Genomic DNA, 17,976 nt, shown 5'->3' with positions numbered 1-17,976 from the left:
AGCCAGGTTATTTTCCATGACAATGGTGGCTCTTGGTAATGACTTTGGGTTATGGCCCCTGCATAAGACGAGTCTTTGAACATATAGGCTGTATCAACAAACAGTGGATGCCCATGTACCACTGGCTAGAAAGAGGCAAAAGCAAATTTGGAAAATTGAACCAAAGGTAGTTTGCTGATTCTATTCGTTTGGAGTGGCCTTGGCTCAGAATACAGATTTCAGATTCACATTCAGATGTTTCTATCCAACTGATAGCATACATTAGACTGCTTATTAGATCATGATTGATATATATATATATATATATATATATATATATACTGCTCAAAAAAATAAAGGGAACACTTAAACAACACTGTAACTCCAAGTCAATCACACTTCTGTGAAATCAAACTGTCCACTTAGGAAGCAACGCTGATTGACAATAAATTTCACATGCTGTTGTGCAAATGGAATAGACAACAGGTGGAAATTATAGGCAATTAGCAAGACACCCCCAATAAAGGAGTGGTTCTGCAGGTGGGGACCACAGACCACTACTCAGTTCCTATGCTTCCTGGCTGATGTTTTGGTCACTTTTGAATGCTGGCAGTGCTTTCACTCTAGTGGTAGCATGAGATGGAGTCTACAACCCACACAAGTGGCTCAGGTAGTGCAGCTCATCCAGGATGGCACATCAATGCGAGCTATGGCAAGAAGGTTTGCTGTGTCTGTCAGCGTAGTGTCCAGAGCATGGAGGCGCTACCAGGAGACAGGCCAGTACATCAGGAGACGTGGAGGAGGCCGTAGGAGGGCAACAACCCAGCAGCAGGACCGCTACCTCCGCCTTTGTGCAAGGAAGAGCAGGAGAAGCACTGCCAGAGCCCTGCAAAATGACCTCCAGCAGGCCACAAATGTGCATGTGTCTGCTCAAACGGTCAGAAACAGACTCCATGAGGGTGGTATGAGGGCCCGACGTCCACAGTTGGGGGTTGTGCTTACAGCCCAACACCGTGCAGGACGTTTGGCATTTGCCAGAGAACACCAAGATTGACAAATTCGCCACTGGCGCCCTGTGCTCTTCACAGATGAAAGCAGGTTCACACTGAGCACGTGACAGAGTCTGGAGACGCCGTGGAGAACGTTCTGCTGCCTGCAACATCCTCCAGCATGACCGGTTTGGCGGTGGGTCAGTCATGGTGTGGGGTGGCATTTCTTTGGGGGGCCGCACAGCCCTCCATGTGCTCGCCAGAGGTAGCCTGACTGCCATTAGGTACCGAGATGAGATCCTCAGACCCCTTGTGAGACCATATGCTGGTGCGGTTGGCCCTGGGTTCCTCCTAATGCAAGACAATGCTAGACCTCATGTGGCTGGAGTGTGTCAGCAGTTCCTGCAAGAGGAAGGCATTGATGCTATGGACTGGCCCGCCCGTTCCCCAGACCTGAATCCAATTGAGCACATCTGGGACATCATGTCTCGCTCCATCCACCAATGCCACGTTGCACCACAGACTGTCCAGGAGTTGGCGGATGCTTTAGTCCAGGTCTGGGAGGAGATCCCTTAGGAGACCATCCGCCACCTCATCAGGAGCATGCCAAGGCGTTGTAGGGAGGTCATACAGGCACGTGGAGGCCACACACACTACTGAGCCTCATGTTGACTTGTTTTAAGGACATTACATCAAAGTTGGATCAGCCTGTAGTGTGGTTTTCCACTTTAATTTTGAGTGTGACTCCAAATCCAGACCTCCATGGGTTGATAAATTGGATTTCCATTGATTATTTTTGTGTGATTTTGTTGTCAGCACATTCAACTATGTAAAGAAAAAGTATTTAATAAGATTATTTCCTTCATTCAGATCTAGGATGTGTTGTTTAAGTGTTCCCTTTATTTTTTTGAGCAGTATATATACAGTGGGGGGGAAAAGTATTTGATCCCCTGCTGATTTTGTACGTTTGCCCACGAAATTGTCAGTCTATAATTGTAATGGTAGGTTTATTTGAACAGTGAGAGACAGAATAACAACAAAAAAATCCCCAAAAATGCATGGCAAAAATGTTATAAAATGATTTGCATTTTAATGAGGGAAATAAGTATTTGACCCCTCTGCAAAACATTACTTAGTACTTGGTGGCAAAACCCTTGTTGGCAATCACAGAGGTCAGACGTTTCTTGTAGTTGGCCACCAGGTTTGCACACATCTCAGGAGGGATTTTGTCCCACTCCTCTTTGCAGATCTTCATTAAGGTTTCGAGGCTGACGTTTGGCAACTCGAACCTTCAGCTCCCTCCACAGATTTTCTATGGGATTAAGGTCTGGAGACTGGCTAGGCCACTCCAGGACCTTAATGTGCTTCTTCTTGAGCCACTCCTTTGTTGCCTTGGCCGTGTGTTTTGGGTCATTGTCATGCTGGAATACCCATCCACAACCCATTTTCAATGCCCTGGCTGAGGGAAGGAGGTTCTCACCCAAGATTTGACGGTACATGGCCCCATCCATCGTCCCTTTGATGCGGTGAAGTTGTCCTGTCCCCTTAGCAGAAAAACACCCCCAAAGCATAATGTTTCCACCTCCATGTTTGACAGTGGAGATGGTGTTCTTGGGGTCATAGGCAGCATTCCTCCTCCTCCAAACACGGCGAGTTGAGTTGATGTCAAAGAGCTCCATTTTGGTCTCATCTGACCACAACACGTTAACCAGTTGTCCTCTGAGTCATTCAGATGTTCATTGGCAAACTTCAGAAGGGCATGTATATGTATTCTTTAGCAGGGGGACCTTGCGGGCGCTGCAGGATTTCAGTCCTTCACGGCGTAGTGTGTTACCAATTGTTTTCTTGGTGACTATGGTCCCAGCTGCCTTGAGATCATTGACAAGATCCTCCCGTGTAGTTCTGGGCTGATTCCTCACTGTTCTCATGATCATTGCAACTCCACGAGGTGAGGTCTTGCATGGAGCCCCAGGCCGAGGGATATTGACAGTTCTTTTGTGTTTCTTCCATTTGCGAATAATCGCACCAAATGTTGTCACCTTCTCACCAAGCTGCTTGGCGATGGTCTTGTAGCCCATTCCAGCCTTGTGTAGGTCTACAATCTTGTCCTTGACATCCTTGGAGAGCTCTTTGTTCTTGGCTATGGTGGAGAGTTTGGAATCTGATTTATTGATTGCTTCTGTAGACTGGTGTATTTTTTACAGGTAACAAGCTGTGGTTAGGAGCACTCCCTTTAAGAGTGTGCTCCTAATCTCAGCTCGTTACCTGTATAAAAGACACCTGGGAGCCAGAAATCTTTCTGATTGAGAGGGGTCAAATACTTATTTCCCTCATTAAAATGCAAATCAATTTATAACATTTCTGACATGCGTTTTTCTGGATATTTTTGTTGTTATTCTGTCTCTCACTGTTCAAATAAACCTACCATTAAAATTATAGACTGATCATTTCTTTGTCAGTGGGCAAACGTACAAAATCAGCAGGGGATCAAATACTTTTTTCCCCCACTGTGTATATATATATATATATATATTACTGTACGAGTCAAAAATTTGGACACCTACTCATTCCAGGGTTTTTCTTTAGTTTGACTATTTTCTACATTGTAGAATAATAGTGAAGACATCAAAACTATGAAATAACAAATATGGAATCATGTACTAACCAAAAAAGTGTTAAACAAATTAAAATATATTTTATATTTGAGATTCTTCAAATAGACCCCCTTTGCCTTGATGACAGCTTTGCACTCTTTCAACCAGCTTCATCAGGTAGTCACCTGGAATGCATTTCAATTAACAAGTGCGCCTTATTAAAAGTTAATTTGTGGAATTTCTTTCCTTCTTAATGCGTTTGAGCCAGTCAGTTGTGTTGTGACAAGGTAGGGAGGTATACAGAAGATAGCCCTATTTGGTAAAAGACCAACTCCATATTATGGTAAGAACAGCTCAAATAAGCAAAGAGAAATGGCAGTCCATTATACTTTAAGACATGAAGGTCAGTCAATACGGAACATTTCAAGAACTTTTAAAGTTTCTTCAAGTGCAGTCGCAAAACCATCAAGCGCTATGATGAAACTGGCTCTCATGAAGACCACCACAGGAAAGGAAGACCCAGAGTTACCTCTGCTGCAGAGGGTAAGTTCATTAGATTTCCCAGCCCCAGAAATTGCAGCCCAAATAAATGCTTCACAGAGTTCAAGTAACATACACATCTCAACATCAACTGTTCAGAGGAGACTGCGCGAGTCAGGCCTTCATGGTCGAATTGCTGCAAAGAAACCACTACTAAAGGTGCTTTGCTGGTGACACTGTCAGTGATTTATTTAAAATTCAAGGCACACTTAACCAGCATGGCTACCACAGCATTCTGCAGCGATAGACCATCCCATCTGGTATGCGCTTAGTGGGACTATCATTTGTTTTTCAACAGGACAATGATCCAACACAACTCCAGGCTTTGTAAGGGCTATTTGACCCTTACAAAGATTGAGAGTGATGGAGTGCTGCATCAGATGACCTGCCTCTACAATCACCCGAGCTCAACCCAATTGAGATGGTTTTGATGAGTTGGACGACAGAGTGATTGAAAAGCAGCCAACAAGTGCCTAGTATATGTGGGAACTCCTTCGACTGTTGGAAAAGCATTCCAGGTGAAGCTAGTTGAGAAAATGCCAGGAGTGTGCAAAGCTGTCAAGGCAAAGGGTGGCTACTTTGAAGAATCTCAAATATAAAATATATTTAGATTTGTTTAACACTTTTTTGGTTAGTACATGATTTCATATGTGTTATTTCATAGTTTTGATGTCTTCACTATTATTCTACAATGTAGAAAATAGTCAAAATAAAGAAAAACCTTTGAATAAGTAGGTGTCTCCAAACTTTTGACTTGTACTGTAATATATATTTTTCATGTACTTTGTTAACCCTAATTTTACCAGGTAAGTTGAATGAGGACACATTCTCATTTACAGCAACGACCTGGGGAATAGTTAGAGTGGATGGTTAGTCAGCTTATAAAACATACAGTTTGTTCTAAGGTCATGTATAGCTTCCCTGTGGCTCAGTTGGTAGAGCATGGTGTGTGCAACGCCAGGGTTGTGGGTTCAATTCCCACGGGGGGCTAGTACAAAAAAAAGAAATGCATGAAATGTATGCATTCACTACTGTAAGTCGCTCTGGATAAGAGCATCTGCTAAATGACAAAAATGTATGGTATAAGTCTTACTCACTCTTGATATTTGTTACTTAATGACATTTTGTGCTTTTCTCTCTCCATTTTGTGTGTTTGGATTCCTATCTGATGGATCTGGTGTAGGCCCTACTGTTCTTATATGTGGATGTTCTTATCACAGACACTTGTGTTAATGAAATGGCATTCACACATTCACGTATTGTATTATCGTCTTACACCCATAATGAAGATTACTCTATTTGTGTCTGTAGTTAATCGGAGACTAAGTGAGTGAGAGATGAGATTATAAAACTCATTCCATCAGGTCTAATGGGTAGAGAAAATGGAGGGGTGGAGTCACAGGGATCAGGTGTTTTGGAGAAATGGGGTCATGAGGGTTGTAGTTAGAAAGAGGAGGTAAAACGTGATATTTTTCTCTGTGCTTCCTGGCTGCCCACACAGTCACATTTATAGATGCTTTGTTCACTTCACACCTCCCCTTACTCATCACCTCTAGAATGCAAATACTCTGTAACCTCTTCCTCTCCAGAGATTCATTGTTCTCAGAAAATTTAGCAGCTTTGAGCTACAGATGTAGGATCTTCATTTGATCACTCTGTTACAGGAGAATATTCCTGCAATGCGGGAAATGCAAAACTTGTAGTGTATTTGAGGTTTAAAACGGCTTCTGAAGCTTGTAATTTCCACATTGAAATTTCAGACTTGATTTTCCCTTATGAAAAATGTAACAACTGCTGCAGAAATTTCAGTTTAATTGTTATTCACATAATAATTCACATTTCCTTTTCCCGCTGTAGCAAACTGGCTCAAATTAAGATCCTACATCTGCATTGAGCTGACACGTCCCATTCAGTACACCTGAGCTAGCTGGTCATCGCTATCTTATTCTTATCCGTATTCTTTTTAAACTGCATTGTTGGTTAGAGGCTCGTAAGTAAGCATTCACTGTAAGGTCTACTACACCTGTTGTATTCGGCGCATGTGGCTAATAACATTTGATAAAAGGAACATTCTGAGAACAATTCAAAATTGCTAAAGCCCATATAACCACCAGTGCTAATTGTACAACAAAGTGAACATTGAATTAATCATTGAGTGTCTCGCTTATGTTCTGTAACGGAATGTAGTTTACATTCACATTCCCCCAGGCCAGTGTAATGTTGTTGTTCTTTATGGGTTTTGATGATACTCACTAACTAGTTCTGGGGACCTCTGGTCTGCAGAGCAGAACATCTGATCACTGCTGATATTTGCATAGATCTTGTAATGTATTGGCAAGTTTGCAAAGGTTTGTTACAAGAGCTAAAGAAAAAGGTCATAAATACGATATGAAGAAAATGCTTTAAAAAAATCAAAACTGTCTGCATTAACCTTAAAGGTGTTATTACTTTAAAATATGCTGCTTACATTAACATCTGCTAAATAGGCACTCTACTTTGTGTTACCCATCAACAAGATGGCGCCGACAGACATGGGAGCTCTGTTTCTGGCTCCTAAGAAACTTCACAGTATCAGTCAAAAGTTTGGACACACCTAATTATTCCAGGGTTTTTCTTTAGTTTTACTATTTTCTAATCTACATTGTAGAATAATAGTGAAGATATCAAAACTATTAAATAACACATATGGAATCATGTAGTACTAGAACAAAGTGTTAAACAAATCAAAATGTATTTTATATTTGAGATTCTTCAAAGTAGCCACCCTTTGCCTTGATGACAGCTTTGCACACTCTTGGCATTCTCTCAACCAGCTTCATGAGGTAGTCACCTGGAATGCATTTCAATTACTCACTGTGGCTCAGTTGGTAGAGAATGGTGTTTGCAACACCAGGGTTGTGGGTTCGATTCCCACGGGGGGCCAGTACGGGGGGGAAAAAATGTATGAAATGAATTGAAATGTATGCATTCACTACTGTAAGTCGCTCTGGATAAGAGCGTCTGCTAAATTACTAAAATGTAAAATTAACAGGTGTGCCTTGTTAAAAGTAAATTTGTGGAATTTCTTTCCTTCTTAATGCGTTTTAGCCAATCAGTTGTGTTGTGACAAGGTAGGGTTGGTATACAGAAGATAGCCCTATTTGGTAAAAGACCAAGTCCACATTATGGCAAGAACAGCTCAAATATGCAAAGTGAAACGACAGTCCATCATTACTTTTAAGAAATGAAGGTCAGTCAATCCGGAACATTTCAAGAACTTTGAAAGTTTCTTCAAGTGCAGTCACAATAACCATCAAGCGCTATGATGAAACTGGCTCTCATGAGGACCACCACAGGAAAGGAAGACCTAGAGTTACCTCTGCTGCAGAGGATACGTTCTTTAGAGTTACCAGCCTCAGAAATTGCAGCCCCAAAAAATGCTTTACAGAGTTCAAGTAACAGACACATCTCAACATCAACTGTTCAGAGGAGACTGCATGATTCAGGCCTTCATGGTCGAATTGCTGCAAAGAAACCACTTCTAAAGGACACCAATAATAAGAAGAGACTTGCTTGGGCCAAGAAACACGAGCAATGGACATTAGACCGGTAGAAATCTGTCCTTTTGTCTAATGAGTCCAAATTTGAGATGTTTGGTTCCAACCGTCGTATCTTTGTGAGACGCAGAGTAGGTGAACGGATGATCTCCGCATGTGTGGTTCCCACCGTCAAGCATGGAGGAGGAGATGTGATGGTGTGGAGGTGCTTTGCTGGTGACACTGTCTGGGATTTATTTAGAATTCAAGGCACACTTAACCAGCATGGCTACCACAGCATTCTCCAGTGATACACCATCCCATCTGGTTTGCACTTTCATTTGTTTTTCAACAGGACAGTGACACAAAACACACCTCTAGGCTGTGTAAGGGCTATTTGACCAAGAATGAGAGTGATGGAGTGCTGCATCCGATGACCTGGCCTCCACAATCACCCGACTTCAACCCATTTGAGATGGTTTGGGATTAGTTGGATCAAAAAATGAAGGGAAAGCAGCCAACAAGTGCTCAGCATGTGGGAACTCCTTCAAGACTGTTGGAAAAGTTTTCCAGGTGACTGGTTGAGAGAATGCAAAGCTGTCATCAAGGCAAAGGGTAGCTTCTTTGAAGAATTTAAAATCTAAAATATATTTTGATTTGTTAAACACTTTTGTGGTTACTACATAATTCCATATGTGTCATTTCATAGTGTTGATGTCTTCACTATTATTCTACAATGTAGAAAATAGTACAAATAAAGAGAAACCCTTGAATGAGTAGGTGTGTCCAAACTTTTGACTGGTACTGTTTATATATTTATACTCCAAAATTGCTCGCACTAAAATATATACAATACCGTTCAAGTTTGGGGTCCCTTAGAAATGTCCTTGTTTTTGAAATATATGTTTTTTGTCCATTAAAATAACATCAAATTGATCAGAAGTACAGTGTATACATTGTTAATGTTGTCAATGACTATCATAGCTGGAAACGGCAGATTTTTTTAATGGAATATCTACATAGGTGTACAGAGGCCCATTATCAGCAACCATCACTCCTGTGTTCCAATGGCACATTGTGTTAGCTAATCCAAGTTGATCATTTTAAAAGGCTAATTGATCATGAGAAAACCCTTTTGCAATTGTTAGCACAGCTGAAAACTGTTGTGCTAATTAAAGAAGCATTAAAACTGGCATTCTTTAACTGGCAGCTTCATTAAAAAGTACCCGCAAAACACCAGTCTCAACGCAACAGTGAAGAGGTGACCCTGAGATGCTGGCCTTCTATTAACATCTACGGAGCCGGTGTCCCTAAACCGGGACAGTTGTTGCTCAATATGCGATAATGTGACGTGAATGACATTGTAAACAACAGCCAATTCCGGGACATAGACATGTCTTATATGGGCAGAAAGCTTCAATTCTTGTTAATCTAACTGCAGTGTCTAATTTACAGTAGCTATTAGAGCAAAAAAAGACCATGCTATTGTTTGAGGATAGTCTGTCACAGCATCCCACTGCTGGCTTGCTTCTGAAGCTAAGCAGGGTTGGTCCTGGTTGGGCCCAGGATGGGAGACTAGATGCTGCTGGAAGGGGGGTTAGAGGGCCAGTAGGAGGCACTCTTTCCTCTGGTCTAAAAAAAAATATCCCAATGCCCCAGGGCAGTGATTGGGGATATTGCCCTGTGTAGGGTGCTGTCTTTCAGATGGGACGTTAAACAGGTGTCCTGACTCTCTGTGGTCACTAAAGATCCCATGGCTCTTATCATAAGAGTAGGGGTGTTAACCCCGGTGTCCTGGCTAAATTCCCAATCTGGCATTCATACCATGTTTGTATTATCTTTTACCAGACCTTTTTTTTTTACCAGACCTTTTTTTAAAATCTTTTATATATATATATATATATATAATATATATATTACCAGACCTTATATTCTCCTACATTCATTTCACATTTCCACAAACTTAAGTGTTTCCTTTCGAATGATATCAAGAATTTGCATATCCTTGCTTCAGGTACTGAGCTACAGGCAGTTAGATTACTGACGGTCTGAAAGGTATGAAGTTGAACCCAGGATTTCGGTGTCACCGGGGAGCGGACAGGGAAAGTGTTTTATGCTCTAATATCTCAGTAGATAGAGTCTGGACAGAACTGTGCCCCACTGAGGGACAGTTTTTAATGGGTAGGTGATCCACCAGTAAGTCACTGAGCCAGGCAACAAACATGGAGCAACATCAGTCAGGAGTATACGCTGTTGGAGCAGTTGATTCCCTTCAATTTTTTAAAAACAGATTAGTATTAGATTTTAATTTGCTTTGTCCTTGGCCTAGTCCTAGATTGACAATGTCATTGCTCTCCCTTGTTTCCACTGAATACACACATTGACTAGCGTTGTTAACTTTACAGACATTTCCCTGTGGTATTTCAATGTGTATAATCAGCATTGACCATTTCTCTCTTGGCTGAACCCTCATTTTGACTAGTTAGAGAATGCAATCAGTTATAATAGCTGTGTATTCTATGGACTCCATGCAGCTCATTCATCATCCAGCTGACTGCCAAACCACAGGGCCCCCATGGGATGTGCAATGAAGTTGCCCTTATTCACTGATCCAAGGTCTGTTTTGGCTCTCTATGGTTAAGATAGGTAACCGACCGTTAAGGGAACTTTTACAATACCTCGTAATGATTAAGATTGACCTTGGGATAACCTGATCCTAGAGCTTATCGTAGATTATAACTTCTTTCTGAAGCCCTCTGCATAGCTGTTGCCCTCTCTGCTCCACTTCAGTCAATGAGATGATGGGGGTGCTGACCCTTTTTAGAGTATCATCAGTTGGCGTGAGAGCACCACCCCTCACCCACTCAGACCATGCTCCTCTGGGACTATGAGGAAACACAGCAGAGGAATGAGTGACATGACCCACCCTGAGGGGCACCAGGCGGCCCAGGTTTGGCTGTCTATCTGTGACTGCCTGCCACCAGACTCTGGGTTTGTCTCCCTGGCCCTGGCTATTTGGTTGGGGTGTCTGGGGGTGATGAATGGGGGGATAAACAGCGATAGCGTCCGCTTGTGGAGCCGCTTCCTGTTTGGTGTTGCTCAAGTCTTTTCGTGCAGCCAGAGAGGGAGCAACCACGGAACAAAGGTTCACGACTCCCTGAGAATGACTTGTCTCCAGCAGCCTGCCAGGCCAGCCAACAAGCATTCCTCCGCTTCCCATTCAGGCATACTTGGAGGATGATGTGATGTTGTTGGGATGGGATGCCATAAAATTAAAATATTTTCAGCTATAGCACTGGGTTTTTGTATCACTTCTGCGAAATTGTAGAGGATTGTGTAATGGTTATGGCATGCTTGACATAGGATGTTAAGCTATGTTTATGGCGTGCTTGACATGCCTTAATATCCTATAACTGCAGGATTAAATAACAGGCGTGTTTGGAGGCGAAGGTTGGGAAACGTTGCCTCGTCAGTTGAAACATTGAAAGTGTTGGATGTAAAATGGAGGGTTTACAGTGTACCTTGGCCTTCAAGTTATCGGTCCTCTCTAACTGTCAGAGGGGATGATAAAGCTTGCAAAGAGGAAGGACATTTTAAGTCCTTTTGGCAAAGGCAATGGAAAGAAATACAACTTTTCCTCAAAAGGCAGTTTTATGAACATCTCTACCTTACCCCTAGGATATTCCTGCTCTGTTCTGAACATATTCGCTGCAGCTGGAAATACTGTACTGTGAAATGTTGCTGTCTCGCACAGTACACACTTGCTTTCCTACTGGTTTGTTAGTGCAGTAGAGTAACTCAGCTGCTTGTGTAATTAGCTAATAAGAAGCAAACACTCCATGAGTCAAGATTTATTTATTAACCTTTATTTAACTAGGCAAGTCCGTTAAGAACAAATTCTTATTTACAATGATGGACTTCCCCAGCCAAACCTGGATGACGCTGGGCCAATTGTGCGCTGCCCTATGGGACTCCCAATCACAGCCGGATTTGATTCAGCCTGGATTCGAACCAGGGACTGCCTCTTGCACTGAGATTCAGTGCCTTAGACCTCTGCGCCACTCAGGAGCCCCCAAGTTGAACAGCATAAAACAGCATAGTGAAAACAGTAGGATTTGGGTAACAACAACCAGACAACAACACACTAACCAATTATAATCAAGGGATTTCCACAGCCTTGATGTATGGAACAGTACACACCCTAGTGGAACAGTACACACCCTAGTGGAACAGTACACACCCTAGTGGAACAGTACACACCCTAGTGTTGTAGTTTGATTTGCCACGTACAACATTTGTTTGGGATGATTTACACTGAATAAAAATATAAACGCTACATGCAACAATTTCAAAGATTTTACTGAGTTACAGTTCATATAAGGGCTCCCGAGTGGCGCAGCGGTCTAAGGCACTGCATCTCAGTGCTAGAGGCGTCACTACAGACCCTGGTTCAATTCCAGGCTGTCTCAAAAACGGCCGTGATTGGGAGTCCCATAGGGCGGCGCACAATTGTTCCAGCATCGTCTGGGTTAGGGTTTAGCCAGGGTAGGCCGTCATTGTAAATGAGAATTTGCTCTTAACTGACTTGCCTAGTTAAATAAAGGCTCAATAAAAAATAAATGAATAAGGAAACCAGTCAATTTAAATAAATTCATTAGGCCCTAATCTATGGATTTTACATGACTGGGAATACAGATATGCATCTGTTGGTCACAGATACCTTTAAAAAAAGGTAGGGGTGTGGATCAGAAAACCAATCAGTATCTGGTGTGACCACCATTTGCCTCATGCAGCGCGATACATCCCCTTCGCATAGAGTTGATCAGGCGGTTGATTGTGGCCTGTGGATTGTTGTCCCACTCCTCTTCAATGGCTGTGCAAAGTTGCTGGATATTGGCGGGAACTAGAACATGCTTTCGTATAGATCGATCCAGAGCATCCCAAACATGCTCAATGGTTGACATGTCTGGTGAGTATGCAGGCCATGGAAGAACGGGGACATTTTCAGCTTCCAGGAATTGTGTACAGATCCTTGCAAAATTGGGCCGTGCATTAATTATCATGCTAAAACATGAGGTGATGGCGACGGATGAATGGCACGACAATGGGCCTCAGGATCTCGTCACAGTATCTCTGTTCATTCAAATTGCCATCGATAAAATGCAATTGTGTTTGTTGTCTGTAGCTTATGCCTGCCCATACCATAACCCCACCGCCACCATGGGGCACTCTGTTCACAACGTTGATATCAGCAAACCGCTTGTCCACACAACGCCATACACACTGTCTGCCATCTGCCCGGTACAGTTGAGACCGGGATTCATCCGTGAAGAGCACACTTCTCCAGTGTGCCAGTTGCCATCGAAGGTGAGCATTTGCCCACTGAAGTCAGTTACGACGCTGAACTGCAGTCAGGTCAAGACCCTGGTGAGGACGACGAGCACGTAGATGAGCTTCCCTGATACGGTTACTGACAGTTTGAGCAGAAATTCTTTGGTTGTGCAAACCCACACTTTTGTCAGCTGTCCAGGTGGCTGGACTCAGACGATCCCGCAGGTGAAGAAGCCGGATGTGGAGGTCCTAGGTTGGCGTGGTTACACGTGGTCTGCGGTTGTGAGGCCGGTTGGACATACTTCCAAATTCTCTCAAATGACGTTGGAGGCCGCTAATGATAGAGAAATGAACATTAAATTATCTGGCAACAGCTCTGGTGGACATTCCTGCAGTCAGCATGCCAATTGCACACTCCCTCAAAACTCTAGACATCTGTGGCATTGTGTTGTGTGACAAAACTGCATATTTTAGAGTGGCCTTTTATTGTCCCCAGCACACCTGTGTAATAATCATGCTGTTCAACTTCTTGATATGCCACACCTGTCAGGAGGATGGACTATCTTGGCAAAGGAGAAATGCTCAACATTTTTGAGAAATAAGCTTTTTGTGCATATGGAACATTTCTGGGATATTTTATTTCAGCTCATGAAACATGGAACCAACACTTTACAGGTTGAGTTTATATTTTTACTACCTCATTAGCTTATGACACTTAAGTCGCACAACGCACACTCAAATTGTTATGTACTGTACCGTGTACTGTACCGTGTGCTGTATGGCTGTTGTGGTTAAAGACAGTGTGGTGCTTAACGTAAGTATGGTGGTCAGAATGAGTGGCACATCATTAAAGGTCAGAGGGATGTACAATGTGAAACCGTGCAGACATGTTCTTCTATAGCTAAGCTAACACCTAATATTGACAACATATTCGATTAAGGATTAAAGGATTTGTCCGAGCGACAGGAGCAGAACTGCTTTCTGCTTAGTAACACACTTTCTCTGCTTTATCATTCTCCTGTTAGGGTCATATGGAGGAGAGATGTCAACATGGTCAGTTGTTGCCAAGGTAATAGAGGCCTGTGTAAATCCCAGAGAGAGAGGGAGAGACAGAGAGGTGAACTCAGAACATGGGTGAAAGAAAAGGGGTAAAACAGAAAAAGAGAGAGAGTGCAGATGGAAACTGGAGAGTGCTCCTCTCCCAATGGCCAAAACTAACTGGAACTCACAGGAAATAAATCACGGTCTCCCCCTTCTCCCAATCCCCTCCTCCATAGTCCTGAACTGCTCAGCCCAGCTCTGCTTAGCACACATCTGCATGTTCCTATGGAACAACCAGACTTCATCTTGAGGATGTTTGGGCTCAGCTATGTGTTATATACATGGGGCAAGCCACTTCCTGGAAATCACATTCGGCAGCTTCTCAGAAAAACCAAGTTCACATTTCAGTCATCATGTCAGTGTTGTAAATTAGGGGAATTGCTTCTGGATGGAGGCTGATTTTAGGGTTCATTTTACCAGCTTAAAATGTTTATATTTCAATGTAAAATATTTTTAGGCTGGTGCAGACTACATTATGGTTATATATGAATGCTGCAACAGAGGGATACCTGTATCACCAAAAGCTTCTACCCTGCTGTGTGGTAGGAGCCAGACCCAGCCATGGAATTCACAGATGTCCTTCACCATCCTCTAGCTGTACTCTGTCTGTACAATGGTAGCTAGAGATAATCTAGTATTTCTCTAATCCCCAAAGTCGGGGTTCAAACGGTGATTATAATAAATGCGCATGTGTATAGATTTGCACATACTGTACAGCACGGTTATTATAGTTTTGTTTTTCTATTCGTTTTTACTTCTATTCGTTTTTACATTTCAGTTTAGTTTCAGTCAGTTTTCCAGACCTGATTTGCTAGTTTTTTTAGTTGAAGTTGTATCCATTTGAAAAAACATTTTATTTGATTGAAAATGCCATTTGATTTTTGCCCAATGTTTAGAAAAAAGAATAGAACTGAACTTAATTCATAATAGTTTTTATTTTTTTATTTTTGGAGTCAAAGATAGTTTTAGTTTTTCAAATGATTTTGTTAATTATTTTATTTCCGTGTACCCCCCAAAAAAATCACGGTTAGTTTTCATTTTAATTTCAGTTTTAGTTTACTATAATAACCTTGCTGTAAAGTAATTATCCTCAAACAAACTGATATTTATAATTGTGCTGATCTATTCCTTTAGTACAGCCAATGTGAAATGATTGGGGACAGATATAGAACGAGAAACTAAAGTAACGTCCCCTCATAAATCTTCTACCAGTGTTCAGTGTATTCCTGTTTATAGAAGGATGTCACATTTCCCTCATTTGATTTGTCTGACGGCTGCTCACTCAGTCTTGGAGTTAGAGTATACTTCCCCCTCTGAACACACAGGCATTCCACCTTGTCTGCACTCTCTGGCCTGGCCACCTCAGCAGCACCCTTAATGGATTAAAGCCATCACCAATGCTGAGGGCACTTGCAGGTTGGCCCATTGCAAAGTTCACTCCTTTTCATGTCCACAGAGAGAGAGGAGTCAGGAGTCAGGCCTGGCCCTAGGTTGGTTCATCTGTCGCGTCTCTTTCCAGTTCAACCATCATTTACTGGTCTCAGCAGAAGAATGGAGGTCAGCGTCCACAGATGTCATGGAGACACTGTAACAATGGGGGAGGTGGTGGTGGGGGGCAGGTTGGAAATGCTGCACTCTGAGGTGTTTTCTCAGCACTGTTTTCCTTTCCTGTTTGTCAGATCAGTGAGTGATCTACCTGGCTGATAACAAGGTGGCAGAGGAAGTGCAACAGGGCCTCGATACCAGGCAGCACTAAACCCATAACCCATTGAGAACATAAAGGACATGTATGACACTTTAATTGTGACATTGAGCAACAATAGATATGATCTGATCTCACAGAGGTTTAAAAAGCAAATGAAACCAAAACAATAATGTCTCTCAACATCTCTGATCTCGTGTGTGTTTAACTTATGTTGTGTTTACTTTTGTCTCGACCACAAGTGATCTAGCCAGTCAGTCAGTTGGCTTGATCTGTCACAATGTCTCCACAGCCTGTATGCGCTTAACTAAAGTCCCTCTCCAGAGCCTCTCCCTGTTTCCACAGCAGGCTCTGTTTTCTCCTGCTTCTCAATCAGCTGCCTGCGGTTAGTGGAAGAGTACAGTGTGTTCAGTGGCTTATTTAGTCGTCTGTGTGGCTCTGGCAATGTCCAAATGGATTTTCTGTCCACTGCAGTAGCTTTTATTCCTGTCTGTCTCTGTGAATGAAAGTGATCATAAACAAAATAGATTTTTACAAAATGTTGACCTCATTTTACTCACGTCTGCATGTATTCTGTGTTTTGTTTAGACTCCTGTTTTTTTCAGCATTTAAACTGATAAACAGTGAAGATGGTCAGGAATAACCCTTTGAAGTGGACTTATGGTCACCTCGTCTTCTGTCAAACCCTATGTTTCTTTGTGCTAACAGAGCACAGAGTTATGGATCACCGTCAATATCATTTTGCCAAAAGCAAAATCTTCATACGATTATTTACACTGTGTTCAGAATCAGATCCACCTGGCCGGCACTAGTCCCCTGTCATCCCCAGACAGAGAGGAGAGAGTGTTCATAGTATATCTTCAAGGCTCACTGGGCTGCAGAAGCATCACCATGGGCCCATAACTCGGAGCTCAGGGCCTAGCAGAGCTGCTCAGATCACACTGCTCTTTTCCTCTCTTCCTGAGAGGGCTCAGATCCTGTGACTCAGCCTTCCTCCTCTCCTCTCCTCTCCTCCCAGAACCCGGACACACTCACTCGCTCATACACTCACGGGACGACCAGGGGAAGGGAGCCAGTCTCTCTCTGTCATCTGTAAAGAATGGACCGTAGCTCTCAGCTCTCAGACAGCTCTCGTTAAGGACTCGTTAAGGAGCTGGCCACCAAGTAGTGACTATCTCCTCTCCACTGAGGACTGGACTGGAGCACTTGTTGCTCTTGAGGCAACATCAAATTGTATTAGTCACACACATGTTTAGCAGATGTTATTGCGAGTATAGCGAAATGCTTGTGCTTCTAGTTCCGATAATATCTAACAAGTAATCTAACAATTCCACAACAACTACCTAATATACACAAATCTAAGTAAAGAGGTGGAATAAGAATATATACATATAAATATATGGATGAGCGATGACCGAGCGGCATAGGCAAGATGCAATAGATGGTATAAAAATACAGTATATACGTATGGGATGAATAATGCAAGATATGTAAACATTAAAGTGGCATTATTAAAGTGACTAGTGATCTATTTATTAATGTGGCCAATGATTTCAAGTCTGTATGTAGGCAGCAGCCTCTCTGTGTTAGTGACAGCTGTTTAACAGTCTGATGGCCTTGAGATAGAAGCAATTTTTCTGTCTCTCCTCTGAATATTCCCCAAAATGTGCAACCCTAGGTGGAGGTGAAATGATCCTTGACAAGTCTCTTAAAGCATTTCATGATGACAGAAGTGAGTGTCATGGCGTGATAGTCATTTAGTTCAGTTACCTTTGCCTCCTTGGGTACAGGAACAATGGTGGCCATCTTGAAGCATGTGGGGGACAGCAGACTGGGATAGGGAGAGATTGAAAATGTCCACATGCTCTGAGGACACGGCTAGGGATGTCGTCTGGGCCGGCAGTTTTGCGAGGGTTAACACGTTTAAATGTCTTACTCACGTCGGCCCACAGAGAAGGAGAGGAAGAGCCCCGCAGTCCTTGGTAGTGGGCCACGTCGGTGGCACTGTATTATCCTCAAAGTGGGCAAAGAAGATGTTTAGTTTGTCTGGAAGCGTGACGTCAGTGTCTGCGACGTGGCTGGTTTTCTTTTTGTAATCCGTGATTGCCTGTAGACCCTGCCATGTACGTCTCGTGTCTGAGCCGTTGAATTGCGACGCCACTTTGTCCCTATACCGACATTTTGCTTGTTTGATTGCCTTGCGGAGGGAATAACTACACTGTTTG

The 17,976-nt window shown here is 42.8% G+C and overlaps 1 protein-coding gene across 4 annotated transcripts in view; it reads left to right on the top strand.

The window, feature by feature from the left end:
• LOC115172746 (serine/threonine-protein kinase D3) overlaps positions 1-17,976 on the top strand; it is a 67,799-nt gene that overhangs the window by 2,804 nt on the left and 47,019 nt on the right. The gene's annotated exons all lie outside the window — the stretch shown is intronic.

The sequence above is a fragment of the Salmo trutta genome, chromosome 33 (genome assembly GCF_901001165.1).
Source record: "Salmo trutta chromosome 33, fSalTru1.1, whole genome shotgun sequence".
Lineage (NCBI taxonomy): Eukaryota > Metazoa > Chordata > Actinopteri > Salmoniformes > Salmonidae > Salmo > Salmo trutta.
This window is presented reverse-complemented; position numbering and strand designations above follow the sequence as displayed.